Source organism: Lepisosteus oculatus, chromosome 14 (genome assembly GCF_040954835.1).
Source record: "Lepisosteus oculatus isolate fLepOcu1 chromosome 14, fLepOcu1.hap2, whole genome shotgun sequence".
Taxonomy (NCBI): Eukaryota; Metazoa; Chordata; class Actinopteri; order Semionotiformes; family Lepisosteidae; genus Lepisosteus; species Lepisosteus oculatus.
Genome location: NC_090709.1, coordinates 12,453,294 through 12,468,871, shown reverse-complemented (window position 1 = coordinate 12,468,871; position 15,578 = coordinate 12,453,294). Strand labels below are relative to the sequence as shown.

Below are 15,578 nucleotides of genomic sequence, written 5' to 3'. Positions count from 1 at the left end.
CTGACAGGTACTTCACATGTTGTGCTGAAATGTGTGTGAGGTGTATATTCCCATTGTCTGTATGTGAATTGTTGACAATGATTTTCTAGCCTTTACCTGCCAACATCTAAACTTAACACATGATCATCAGATTAAATTATATTAAAGAACAACATTTTTCAAAAATACCAGACAGGTTTAACATATAGGCACAGATACATTTATTATGATGTTGTCCTGAGCAACTGCTCAAAAATCTAAACTTGAGTCCTGTGATTACGAATTAATTTTTAAATATTGCATTTGTATGATAACATGTAATTAAATATTTAATTTGTATAACTCATACTTATATAATTACATTTGATAATAATTTCAGATTTTGAATGTAGTCAAAAACAATAAAGCATTCTTATTAAAACTTCACAATTCACAAAAAACCCTGTCATTAGATAACTAACCTAAAAACACAAATTAAAATATTTAGCTGTTAAATAATAGACAAATCCTGTATAAACACAAAACACAACTACCATTTTTTAATTCCTCCTGTAATGCCACAATATCTTGCAGCTGTTAAATTATTAATGTTACACCTCAGTTTCTGATGAGTCCCCAGTTAATAATAATATACCTACAATACTAAGAATTTCCACAATTTTGTTAATATTTTTCATTTTATAGCTTATAAATCAATAATGAATGTAACTTTTATCAGCCTGTGCTTTCAATGTGAAAACAAGCAAACCTGGTCTTTATGAACCAGGTTATACATACAGTATACAAATTTTATTTTCACACTATAAAAATACAAGAGCTAATTGTCCTATGACTGAAAATGTTTTACATTTTTACAATCTTTAAAATGAAGAATTCACATTCATAACTTCCTATCATAATGGAACACATATTCTTATAACACCTAGAGGAACTACTTGTTTTCACAGCAACTGAACATCACACAGCTTAACGATAGAAACCTGGACTGTCTGAATACACCAAAGATATAATGGCAGCATTAAAACTCCAGTCTTAATTCTCTAGCATAAACACTTTGGTTGGTGGTGACAACACATTTACTGTATATCTATTAATACATCAGTCTGTAATAATTTTATATCAGTCTCAAAAATAATTCACTATTTAAAAACGCGTGTATTATATATATACTATATATATATACTATTAATGCACCAGTCTGTAAAAATACAATACTGAGGAGTCAGAATTGAACACAATAAAACAATAAACAACCCAGGGTATTTCTGAATCATCCTGTATAATATGATATTATTCTAGAAACAATTATTTTTGTTTTGGAGTAAATGAAGACTTTTTCACATGTCACAGCATATCACTCAAATTATCACTTATATATAAAGTTTATTATTACAGTAACGAGTAAGTTAAATAACTTTTTAAAGATTTTATACACTCCATGTTTTCACAAATTATCAATAGAGGGTGATAATGGCCAGCTTCTGCTCTATCCATCTATAACATTATTATTATATAATGTTTAGAAATCTTAAGAATATTTTAATAAAATCCAATAAAAATTAAAAGCAACTAATTATATTTAGACACAACTAATTATATTTCCTTACTTACAGACCAAGATAAAATACAGTTAAAATATTTTTGATGAATACCCACAAAGCTGAATGTAAATTAAACATTTAAAAATTGTTCAACCCACTTATTGCTCCATTTCCATCAAAACTTTACTTAATTTAATTCCAGTTGTTGTCTGTCTGTCTGGACAGGAGAAGACTGGACACTTACTGGCAGAGCTGTGCAGCACCAGGACAGCGAGAGAGAAGATGGACAGGCAGCTCTCCATTGTCATCAGGACAGAGCGCAGCTGAGACCCCTGTCTTCACCCCTGAGCCCACAGGGCAACTGAACTGCTGCTCCGCACCCTGGACCCCCAGTAACAACACAGCCCCCCACCCCGCCAATCACACACAGCACTGCCTTTTCAGACTGACAGCAGGAACCTCTCACACAGGCGGAATGGCCAATCAGACAGGGACCTTTCAGTCTTCTCCATATATATCAGAGACACATCACTGTTTCCTCTCCCTGAAGACACTCCCAGCGGCGCGGAGGAGAGGAGAGACAGGAGCAGCTCTGTGTCTCACTGGAGGAAACACAGATACAGATACAGACAGCAGGGCTGCAGGTGCTGCAGGGGCAGGAAGAGATCAGATATTAAACAAAAAAAAATCTTTGCAGTTCTAGACAAGTATTATAATTGAAAATCAGTATCAAGATAATCAATTATGTATATATGGTCCTGTAATTCTTGTTGTCTGTATCAGGAAGTGTCTAGAACTTGTTCCTGTCTTTCTGTCTGTGTAAGGCAGTGTCCAGTGACTGGTGTCCTGAATATGGTCCTGTCTTGCTGTCTGTGTCAGGCAGTGTCCAGTGACTGGTGTCCTGAATATGGTCCTGTCTTGCTGTCTGTGTCAGGCAGTGTCCAATGACTGGTGTCCTGCAGTGACTCACAGAGTTGTTGTGTCTCCAGACAGTAATGTCTTCTGGTCATGGTCAAGGGCAGTGTGAGGAGAGCCTGTGCTCAAGGTGGCAGTGAGGTCACTCAGGTCAGCACAGGAATACGGAGACAAGGTGGACTGAATAAGAACTGGCTGTCCTGTGACTGTGATCAATAATTTAAATGAAAAAGAAAGAAAAGCTCAGCAGTGATTGTCCCCTTTGTACTGAGTCTGTTGGACAGCAGCTCTTCCAGTTGACTCCCTCAGACCCTGAGTCTGTCTCTGCGCAGCTCCAATCCACACAGATGTTCCAACCCCTCCAGCTGTGGCCCCAGTGTCTCTCTGTGTGGAGTCAACTACATGACTGAGACTCTCTAACAGCACAGTGGAGCTGAACTGATACTGATACACTGATACACCCCCAGTCTGAACAGTGTGAGGGCACAGCTCACATCCTCTTCTTTATTATTATAGGTAGTAGGAGCAGCAGTAAAATATTAGTAGCAGCAGTAGTATCAGTGGCAGCAGCAGTTGTGGTAGCAGTAGTAGTATTAGCAGTTATGCTGTATTTAAACTCTCCTGTTCAATATAGCAGAGTTCTTGTGTTACAGCTTCACCATAATAGTCCAGCAGCAGGAGTCAGTTTCAAATTAGAAAAAGCAACAAAATAATAAAAAAAGTTCAGTCCTTGTTAATACAACGGTGATTTAAGGCAGAGCTTCACTGGAGCCTCAGGTCAGACTCTGCAGTGAGTCTGTGGTTTTTGCTCCTCCGAGCTCTTCCAGCACAGGAAGCCAGGCTGTACTGTGAGGCTGTGGGTGTCAGTGTGATGAGGCAGCTGAGAGCTGAGCTGTACAGGGAGACACACAGGGAGCCCAGTATTCAGAGCTCCAGTGCTTCACAGGGAGACACAGGAGAGCCCAGTGTTCAGAGCTCTAGTGCTGCACAGGGAGACACAGGAGAGTCCAGTGTTCAGAGCTCTACAGGGTGACAGGTCCTCTCCCCACACAGCTCTCTCAGTGTGTCTCTCAGGGCTGAACAGGTGGGACTGTTCCTGTCAGAATGGAGGCTGACTCTCAGAGCTCCAATGTCAGTATGAGGAGAAGCTCTCAGACCTGACTGCTGCCAGAGCCTCTGAGCCTGAGTGGCCATGAGCACTGAGCTCCTCAGCAGCTGAGAAAAGCCTCCTGTCTCCTGTGCTCACAGTGTGGTTGAACACCTGCACTGTCTTCCTGCTCCTTCTCTTCTCTCTCCCCTTTCCTGTCTCTCACGCTGTGTGTGCTCTTGTCTGTCCATCTCTCTCTCCTCTTCTCTCACTCTGACAGTCTGTGCAGAGTATCTGAAGGGGATGTTACATTGCTTGGCAAAGGAAAAGACTCTCAGAGGCAGAATAAAACAAAAATATTTTCTCCTCTCAGTCAGATTCACAGCTCAGACTCACACACAGAGCTCTGAGTCCCTCAGTACTTTACCCAAACTCCTCCCTCCTGAACAGACAGAAGCTCATCCCCATCCTTCTCTTTATCCTGACAATTCAGAACCAGAGGACATTCAGACAATCAGTGCTGCTCCATGAATAATATCAGACAGAACAGCCTGGACTCAGGTCACATCTCCCCCTTTTCTCCTTCCTCACAGCCTCTTAGTGTCAGAAGTGTTTTACTGAAAATTGAGCAATATGTGTTTATCTCTTATTATTATTTTTACTGATTTAATGAACAGCAGTATTGCCACTCTTATAAGTGTAATATGATTATCAGCAGCAGCAGACTGATGGTCTTGTCTACAATAGTGACCAGTTGACCAGTCTGTACCTCTGAGCAGTGGGACTCAGATCACACAGAAGACCTGTCTGTGTGTTATTCCACACCAGCCCTGGGATACAGCGTCTCCCACACGTCTCTCACGGAGTCTTCTAAATATACAGTTAAACAGATAACAGTTATACAGTTAATTCAATTATCAAACTGGCTGAGGAACTGAGAGCTCGAGTTGAAATAAAACCAGGAGATGCTCTTCAACCTCCAGGATCAGGAGTCTGATCCTCCTGGCTTCTGTTCTGTGGAGATTCGTGTAAAACGCTTAAAAGCGCTCATTACAGGAACGTGTGCCCTTTCTCTTCTGCTGTACGGGAGTATGCTATACAACGCATTAGTCTGTGAAGTAAACTATTTTTTTGTTAATAAATTGTATTCCTCGGTTTGTCGGTCTCCTTCTCCAGCTGTTATGAATCGCCTCTCTTCACAGCCTGGTGTTTTTTCTTTTGGAGATGTTACAGTATATCTGTAAGAAAAGCCCCCCGGGCTCCGGACAGGAGTCTCCTCCAGCGGAGACGCGCTCTGCTCTGTCAGAAAGAGCGCTGTGACGTCACAGACACCAGCCAGAGCGCCGGGATCAGAGCGCGAGACCGCGGGAGGCGCGCGGAGCGCACGGAGGAGACTTATTGATCACTTATCTATCGACAACCAATTAATTCAACTGAAGAACCGTAGAATAATCGATTAATTTCACTGATTGTGAGTACTAATTCTTTTCCCGTTTTGACCCTGTTTTAAATATCTAGAAAACAGTCAATACAGCCTGTATCGATCAATTTCAATAGCGCCTTAGTGTTAATAATGTTCAATCCAAAATTAAAGAATTATTATTCAAATGATTGTTTAGGAATTGTATGCTAGAGCTTATAAATTATATTCCAAGTTGATAAATTCTTAAAAACTATATTCCAAGTTGATAAATTTGTGTAAGTAAAAGCTTAAATGCATTTTTCCACTGTTTACAAATCATATGTATGGTAACCACGGCGACAGGCGAAACGTCACTGTGCACTGTGTAAGTACAATCGGTAGTTTTAACATTAATGCTAGTATTCATGTGAGTATTAATGATGCTAGTGCTACTGATTGTTTTAATGCTAGTATTCCTGTTAATATTAGTGATAATTATAGAGATAAGGTTAGATTATTTACACTAGTAGTCATGTTAGTTTTATTGATAGCATTATTGATAGCATTACTGTTATTATTAGTATTATAAGTGTAGTAGTATTTTGTGTCAGTGTTGGTGATGATGATAGTGTAAGTCTTAGTGATAGTGATAGTGTTACTGTTGCGATATAATTGGTATTTTTATTAGTGTTATTTATAGTGTATTTGTAGTTATGAGCATATGTGTTTGTGAGTGTGTGGTGTATGTGAGGAGTGTGTGGTGTCTCTCAGTGTGTGAATTTGTGTTTGTGAGTGTGTGGATGTGTGTCTATAAGTATTCGTAGTGTCTATGTGTGTGTCTGTGAGTCTGTGTAGTGTCTGTGTGTGAGTGTTTGGATGTGTGTCTGTCAGTGTGTGATAATGTGTGTGATTGTGTGGGTGTATATCTGTGTGTGTGAGTGTGTGTGAAGTTGGGCTTGGGCTCCACTGGTGTGTCTGACAGAAGTGATCCATCAACAGGTGTTGAGGTCCAGAGCTGTTTGCGAATGGAACCACTTTCTAGAGTCCAGACCCACATCCACAGATCTGTGAGTGCCCTGTTTTTATCACTATTACTAGTAATGACAGCAGTAGTAGTAGCAGGAGTATTAGTATCAGAATTAGTATAAGAATCTGAAGTCATGGTGGTAGTAGTAGTAACAGTAGTAGTATTAGCAGCAGAAGCAGTAACAACAGTGGCAGTTGGATTATCCAAGCAGTTACTTCAGAAACTACGGTTTTACACATTTATACTCTACTTTTCTATGCATGTTTTGTAAAGTGCCTTGATGCTCTGGATTAATTAAATTAAATTTATTTTTATATGGCGCCTTTCACAATAACTAGGTTGCCCCATGGCGCTTAACAAAGGAAGTGACTGTACAGTGGATATAAAAAGTCTACACACCCTTATTGAAATTGCAGGTTTTTGTGATGTTAACCCAGAAATCAAGATAAATTATGTCAGATGTCTTTCCATCCTTAATGTGACCTTGCAACCAACAAAATTCAAGAGAAAAATTTTGGAAAAATAATTGAAACTAATAAACCTACAACACCCTGGTGAACCCCCCCAACCAATACTTTGTGGAAGATCCTTTTGCATTTATTACAGCAGTAAGTGTTTGTGAATAAGTCTCCATGAGCTTGCACACCTGGACTTTGCAATTTACTCTGTAGACAAGCAAATCTGTTCAAGGAAGAAACTCAGTTTAGTGAACTACTGGTGAATTCAGCACAGGTTTTGTCATCACTTGTCAGGATGGCTGAGTGGTCTAAGGTGTCAGACTTGAGAACTGATGTCTTTCATCTTGGTTGGGTGTTCTGGTCTCCAAATGGAAAAATGGGATTAAATCCCACTTCTAACAGCTACTTTTTTATTTTGTGTGTATTGTTCCTGTCTTATTGTGCTGACAATGACAATAGGAGGAAAACAGAGAAACCGCTTATCAAGAACATGATGGGCAGGAAAATGCTTCGTCAACACTTAAATGTGATTAGCAGAAAGGAACTTTTAGATGGGCTACAATTTCTGCCTTAAGAACTTTTTGAGCTGTCTGTAAGTAAAGAAAGATTTCCGGTAAGGCATGCATTCAAAACTCAAAGACCGAAATATAAAAGCAGCAACACTGCGATTTGTGAGTGTTCTGTAGTGTTAAGATCCACAGGTTTCCATGCTTCTTGGATTTCTTAGCCCAAGAAGTGATTCCTGTTTCATTTTCTATTCACCAGTTCGATTTGCATTACGCTCCTCAAACCTCAAAACCGAATAACAAACGCTAATCAAAGTTGCACAAGGCCTACACTACTTTGCCCCGTCTTAATACCATAATGTGAAATTAAGAAACAGCAGTATTTTGACAAAGTGCGGTCTTCAAACAGTAAACGCTCAAGTGTTTATATTTACTTGTGAGCAGACCAACCTTGATTTAGGAAAGCCTTTGCTCGCCCCTTGCTTTAACAACGATATCTGAATCGAGCCCCAAAGTGGTAAGAAAGCTGAATTACACAAAGCACATAAGACATTGGGTTGTCACTGTATGCTATCACGTCCTGCTTGCACTGTCCTACTAAAAGATTAGAGGGATCAGAAAGGACACAAATGACCCTTGAATCCACAATTCTGAACTTAAGGGTCACCAGCTCTACCGACTGCACCTCTCTTGCTCCTCTACTACAACAGTGATATTACTAGCGTTGGTTGAACATGGTATAGTAGGCTGACAGCTGAAACACATGGCTCACAAGCAGTGACAGAACCATTATCATATATCACTGCAGCATATTGGTTTGGGAGCAGGAGTAACTATCCCATGTAAACATGTATGCCTCCATTAACATCGTATAGTAGGTGGACTTTTGGGCTATGAGGGTTCAAACCCTGTCCATGCTTCTTCATTCTGCGCCACGTTTCTTTATCTAGGTCTTCAAATTACTTTGCAAAACATTGGTTCTTGTTACTCTTTCTCTTAAGCGGAAGATTGGTAGTTCAAGCCAACCTAGAGGAGCACGTCTTGTGATTCCCATGTAAGCATAATATCTGCTCAAACTCGATTATTGTTCTCAGTGACACCTTAAACATCTTGATATTTGCAAGAAATGCAAATATTGTGCACGTTTCAAGCTACAAGAAGTAATCAATTTAGTACTTAAGTGAATATGATCTGGAATGCTCAATAATGACCAACATCAGCAGCTTCCAAGAAATTAATTAGAATTTGATCTTCATACTCACCTTGCATTCTCAGCTATAATACTTCAAAATTACAGTGTAGATTTGGTGGAGAACTTCACAAGCATTATTAGGTTTGGACTGTACAATTGTATTTTAATATCTTGGTATATGTACCTTCATTTTAATATACATGTAACCATAAATGCTGTTTAGTATATTGTACTTTTGTTGTACTTTTTAAAACATTTTACCTGAGGACCCAAGGGGACTGTTATATCTTGTGATACATGCAAGACATCTGTAAAAGAAGGTGAAATTTTAATAAAATTGGTGATTAAAAGAAAACCACAACTTGTATGATATTATCCCTCGATATCGAAGATCAATTGAAGGATTTGAAGAAACTATCAAAGAAACAACAGCAATACCAGATGATTTGAGTTTTGAACCAATGATTACACCTCAATAATCAATTCATCCTCAAAAAAAAGAAGAGACAGGCATGTTTTGAGCCTCATAATGATCCTCTTCTGGATCCACAAGAAACGTGTTTTGGATGTACTTATAACTTCCATCAAAGAGAGATCTCTTGAAACTTTTGACTTTTTGGATGGTATTGAAAATATTTTTAAAAAATAAAATAAACAATTTTCCAAAGAAGATCTCATGAAGTATTGCCAGGATCTATTCTTAGCGTTTGGTAGTGATAACACTGCTGGTATTGATGGAGTAGAAACGTACGATGCTTTGACAGGATTTCTGAAGCGAGAAGTCCTAGAACACCGCCTATAAATGAGCTAGGATTCATACCAAGAAATACTTTTTGTTTTCCACCCAGAAGGCTGCTATTGCATTACACATCTTGTGAAGATTACCAGTCTTGGTAGCTTCTGGGTGTGATTTTCCAAAACCGAAACTAATAACAAAATTATTTAAGATGCACCATGTCCAAAAATTGTAAATCGAGACTAGTATTACTACAGAAGAAAATATTTAACTGAAATATTAATAAGACTATGTAAGTATAAAAAGTAGAACAATTCAATTTATATAACTTATTTTTTATTCTTATTAGAAATGGGCTCACACACCGGAAGACACTAACGTTTATCTTTGTTAGAGTGTGTGAATAACAGTTTAACCCAAAATGTTTGTATTTGTGTAAATTGTGATTTTGTTAAAATTCAATAAATCACCTATCAACAATAAGAAATTATTAAGAAAGTAAACATTATTTTATTTCATAAACTATAAAACATGAAGAGAGTTTACAGGTCATATCCTTCGCTTTGTCTTTTAACTTAAGCATTCAGGATCCAAGCCTCTGTGCGGATGGTTGTGTTTCTCTTGTAATATCTTGTAATCATCAAAAGTTGTTGTTTAGTCCTTTAGTCCTTTAAGAAATCCCGGGTGAGATTCAACAGGTGTCTTCTTCAATTAGTTCAAATCATTTGTTGTAGTTAACAGAACTAAATGCTTTGGAGGTACATTTAAAACAGCAGAGCAACACTGTAGCACTTCGTGTGTGACTGAACTTAATTGTGTAAACCTGGATCTCTATGAACATGAGCAAAGAGTTCTCACTCAGCAGATTTCGATGTGAGCACAGTAATATAAAGCACTTGGAGATGCCAGGGATTGAACCTGGGACTTCATACATGCAAAGCATGCACTCTACCACTGAGCTACATCACACACTGAGCTACAGGACACACGCACACATTTTCTGTACAACTCCAGTGATAAAGCTCTGTAAATATTGTAGAAGAACCTAAAGGGGTGAAACAACGCTCCAACCACAGTAATGGTAACAGGAAGGATCATGTTCTTATTTAATGTCCTTTTGAGATGCCTTGTCGATGCACACAGGCGTTAGAGCTGAATAATGTATTTTTAGTGATGTTTGTAAAGTAAGATGGAACATGTTATTTCTATACCAGGAAGAAAGGAGCAGACTCTTAAACTTTAAGAGACAGAAATGACACCTTATCATAGCTAACATTAATTAAAACGACATCACAACAAAAGAGTCGAGCCTTGAGTGAATCAAATTAGTTTTCATTGGATGTCTGTGTCTTCATAAGTTTGTAGGTGAGAGAGAGGTTTGCGAAAATGTGCAGGTGCTTCTTAGAAGTGTGTTGGTGGAACAGGGGCCTTCCAAATAATTGAGCTGGGTTTGATCACGGCCAGTGCATCCCCAAATCTTTTCAAGATAATCTGTCATCCGGTAACATCTTTTGAAACTAGCATTCGAGGTAGGAAGCGTGTTCTTAAACACCAAAAAATCCAATAAGGAAAAAGCAGACCTCTGGACACAAGATGGCAGTGCGATATTAGAATTCCTGTGTTCTTGACGGATTCAGACTCCTTCTCAGATGTCCTTGCTCGACAACTAACTTTGTAGTTGAGGAAGAGCAGCTCGGAAAATACCCACTCAACAAGTGAGTGCATTGGTTGCAAGGAGCTGTTTTTTTTTTCCTCACAGTAATCATTATTAACCAGAAACAGCAGCACAGGAAGGTCACATTTGTGATTATGTCACTTCTCTGCTTCAGCAAGGTCAATAAAAGACTCTGAAAGTAGTAAAGCAAAACTGAACTCAAAATCATATTAGGAATTCTGAGTGATATCTCCATACAGGTAATCCAACAGAACGTTGAAATATTTGAATATCATCTCTCTGTATATTGCGCTGCTTTTAACCCAGAGTAAAACTATTGGATTGAAGGAATGCTAACCGCTGGGTTAAAATGTATAGTTGTTATTTGGAGAAATCTGTAAACTCGTGATCTTATATGTTTTAAAAGACAGCACAGGAAAAAACAGTCCTGATTATTTTCCGGAGACGGAGCACTGATGACCTATCCGAGCTAATTGATAAAACCCACCCAGTGGATACTCTAGCAGAACGTCAAAGAACATTCACCTTTGTATCCAAAGAAACCACAGGAACAACATCAGGAAGCACAATCAATTCCCCTTTTAAATCTTTCCTGTAAGGTATGCTATGTGAATTCATGAAGTTAATCCTCTGACCTCTTTTGATCATGAACAAAGTACTTCTAATGGAGCGCTATGTTCAAAGATTTAATAAGCTTTACCCCTGCCAACGATTCGGCGTGAAGACAGACAAAAGCAGCTCACCACCACAGCCAATATTAAATGTACTTGCCGGTACACTATCATGTGCACTGCCTCAAAAGTGATCTCGGCAGATGTTGTTCCCTACATAAAGCTGAACGTGCCAAAGAGAATTTCTGTTGAGAAAACAAAATATTTTTTCTGCCTTGATGTCAAGCCTGTCTTTTAGAAAGTCTATCTCTAAACACGTCCCGCAGCCTAACAAAAAGCGTTTTTACTGATCGTATTGCAGGTCTTAAAACATTAACATTTGGCAGCAGTGGGATTCAAACCCACACCCCCAGAGAGACTGGAGCCCAAACTCCAGTGCCTTAGACTGCTCGGCTACACTACTGTACCTTCCTCCATATCCATCTTCCTCACATTGCTGACTTGGACTGGGGGTCTTCAGCTCTTGTCGTCGGATCTAATGATATCATGTGGAAGTGACTGCACCTTCATCTTCCGAGATGCTTTCAATAGCACAAACGCTACTTTCACCGGCCCAAACATAGCAATAACGAAGGAGGTGGGTTTCATCCTTTGTGCTGTTTGTAGGGGCGCAACTGTCACGGACGTCCAAAAGGACTAACCGTGGGGAGCAGGAGAGCGGAAAAAGACCCATATGCGTAGCGGCGAGACGGGAAAAAGGCCCGGGCTCATAGTGCAAAGAGTTCAGGATTGCCGTATAGAAACCTATGCCCTCAGGGAGCGGACGTGGGGCGCCCTGGTGCTAGGCGGGTCTCAGGACATCCGAACATCAATGCTGAGCGAGGAGAGAGTGCACGACCCGGAAATATATAGCCCAAGGGAAAGAGAGGGACAGGAAGGACAGCAGACCGGAAACTAGGGACAGGACAGAGAAGGAGCGCCCCCTGGCTGCAGAGGGCGTGACAGCAACTCTACGGTGATCTACTGACTTGAAGAGCAAAAATCAAAATCCTCTGCTACTACTATTGCTTTTTTCATAGTTTCTTCAAATCTTTCATTTGAACGTAGATTTTGAAGGATATTGATGATAATACCACATAAATTGTGGTTTTCTTGTGATCGCCAATTTTATTCAAATACCAGCCTTTTTTACAGTTCCTTGCGTGTTTCACAAGGTATAATAGCCCCCCTCGCATCCTCAGCTAACATTTTAAAATTACAATAGATTATACAGCATGCATGTTTACATTTATATTAAAATTAAAGTAAATATACAAGAATACATACAGTGCTAACCCAATAATTCCTGTCAAGTTCTCCAACAAATCTGCGTTGTTATTTTAACATGTTTCAGCTGAGGGTGCAACAGGAGTATAAATGAATTTTCACACCAGCCATTCAAAGACCAAATTCCATGAGTGAACATTATTTTCTCAGAAGTTGCCGGCATTGGACTTGGTGGTATTGAATTATGTCCACAACTGTTGTAGTAGTTCCTTCTTGAAGTTCGACACGTGCAAAGCACTCGTAATATCATAGGTGTTAAAGTTCACTGAGTCTATTCGAGTCATGGTGTGTATCCCTGCCTATCACTGGAAGACGGGTAGCTTTTTTACACTCAGATTCCAATCTTCAATGCTTTGTGGGAGAGATTACATAACTTTCATTTTCTCACATTTTCTGACGACTGTTCCAAAGGGGCACCCTGTCAATTCCGAATACTTTTCAAAAATCTGCCTGCATGTTTGATTATTGTCATTTAATTTCGAAAAAGTTCAATATTGATCATAACTAAAGAAAATAATGATCACGAACAAAAAAGGGATAAAGATGCAAGTCGATCTTGAATCACAGCTGGGTGACACGGGCTTCTGTTCTGATATGGTTGTACGAGAAACAGGAGGAATCGCCAATCTCCTATAGAACATGAGTTGAATCAGGAGTGAGACATTTCATATACTCGTGCATATGTCAACGCCTGACCTACATCGTAAAACTAACATTAAGTTGTCAGAGACATTCATTTATGTACAAACAAGAGACAGACCAAGTAATAATTCTACATTAGTTCAGGTGGGTAAACCTTAACTAACTAACTAATAAACCTATTAATAATTCTACATTAACATGTCCTACACTGATCAGACTAATTGACATGGTCTGATTCAGAGCCTGTGCAGTTCGTGCTAATTACAACAAGGACAGTTCTGAACCCTCATCACCGACCTGAGCACAAGTTCAGCTGTTCTCCAGTTTTGTTACGCATGGTTTTTCATTGCAATTGAGTTCAGAGCTGGAGCTGATCTCCAGACAGTACAGTGTTTTGGGTAAGTTGTCGACATTCGCATGAGGCTGCAGACAACTTACCCAAAGTGTTTTCTATAGCTTTCAGGTGGAGTTCATTTATATAAAAGAATGTAAGTGGTATAAACGCAACAAGCCAGACGGCAGGCCAACCTATAATTTTCTGACGCGAGGCCTGACGCGTTATTCATTACGCCACTGACCCTGCTATTGCAGTACTAAAAAAACACATTTTCTACATTTATGTCTGTTTAAAAATCACTCTAAAAAAGACAAAGGGTTTGTGTGTCGCTCTAAAAATCCTTCGGCTGAGACGTAAAACCGAGGTTCTGACTCTCTGTGATCATTCAGGAGAATGGTGGTGGTGGAGGGGAATCCCCATTACCTGTAAAGCGCATTGAGTGGAGTATCTAGAACAGCGCTATATAAGTGTAAGCAATAATGATTATTATAATGTAAAATGCAATAAAAAATAAAAAAATATCAAACTTTGATTCAAAATAGATTAATGTAAAAACTGATAAAGCTAATGCTTTTTTCAGGGCTATATCTACTTTTTTTTAAAAAGCTAAGTCTGTCGCGATCGTGAAAGTTAGAGAATGTGTTCCAGCGGGTGCCTTCATATCGTGAGCGTCAGTCTCGCCCGTAGCTGCGAGAAAGTTAAAAGCGCACAAGTGATCTGTCTTTCGTCAAAGTAATTGCCGGAGCAGTAAGACGCAGAGCACCATCCAGCAGCTGTAGACGATGTTCAGGGAAGAGCTAATTCTGTTTTTAGCACAGGGAGTGAGAATGAGCTCAGTCCGGCTCCCAGCAGAATCCATCCTGGTTTGGTTACAGTGCGTCTGAGGATCTTTGGATCGCAACGTAAAAAAAACAATTGCTCACATCGTGTGACTTCCACGACAGGAAGGAAAGATATCACTTAAAAAAATCAGAACTGAAGATTTGGATCCTGGGCCTCAATTTGATCAAATTATTAAAATAATAATTATCAAAATATCAGATTGTGTTTCTGCAACATTTCGTGCACAGTACACCATTTTAATCTAAAACAGTCACAACGAGGGCTTTACACGCAGTCTGGGGTATTTTCCCCTTTTATATTTTTGCCACTTTATATCGAACCTGTTATACTCCCAGATGTGCACAGTAGCTTGTACTTAATAAAAATGTACAATTCACCACTGGTATAAACAGATGTGTGCCGTGTTTGCCTTTGTAAGCATTTGTTTAAAAAATAAGTTCACAATACGATAAAAAAACAGAAAGCACAAACTTTATAATACAACGATACAAAATCAATACCAAATCATTATGCCAATTAAGTACCTATCCTTTGAAAACAGAGAACACCTTTATATCTACAAAAAACTTGACATTGTATGTATTTTTGAATTACAAAGGAGACAGAGTAGTCCCTTAATTCAAAGATCAGATCTTGGCCAAAACAAGACAATCAGACGTGGGCTGAATTCGGAACAGGAACCTCTACTTCGTCGTTTATTGAGCTTTTGATCGATGTCTGAATGAAACAGATTCGCTTTTTTATCTCTTTGATTAAAGTACACAAAAATTGTAAATATTGATTGCAATATTGTATATAATGTATAATTTGAACTACATATTGTTCAGGTGTGAATAATTGTATATTTTAAAAATACATTTCTAAAACAAATCATTGGCTTTATTTACTAGTTTCTACACCTATAAAAATCTTTCTTTGATGTATAATAGCCCTTTAACTATATATGTATAATAGTCCTCTAAATGTATCCGTATAATAGAACTCCAACCATTTATGTATAATAAACATATAATCATAGATGTCTAATTGACGTATAACAATATACGTATATTAGAATTTAATTCTAGACCAGTTACGGAGCAAATTTACACGTCTAAGGTATGCGTTTAATAGTCGTATATTCTACATCTTTTGCCCACTGGGATGTGCCGATTTTAATTTAACAAAGCTAGATACACAGACAGTTTGTTTCTTGAAAGCGTGTTATGTAAAAAAGAGAAAAACGAAAATATATGGATGACAATCTTTCAAAGCTGAAGATTTTACTTTTGAAAAATTGACATTTTATGTATGCAGATGCA

At 38.7% G+C, this 15,578-nt stretch overlaps 1 protein-coding gene and 1 non-coding gene across 2 annotated transcripts in view; both read right to left on the bottom strand.

Annotated features, from left to right (window-relative positions):
- The window catches only part of LOC138243427 (scavenger receptor cysteine-rich type 1 protein M130-like), a 359,441-nt gene that overhangs the window by 10,469 nt on the left and 333,394 nt on the right, over positions 1 to 15,578 (bottom strand). The gene's annotated exons all lie outside the window — the stretch shown is intronic.
- On the bottom strand, positions 9,741 to 9,811 carry trnaa-ugc (transfer RNA alanine (anticodon UGC)). Its single transcript has one exon. It is a non-coding gene; the product is annotated as a tRNA-Ala (tRNA).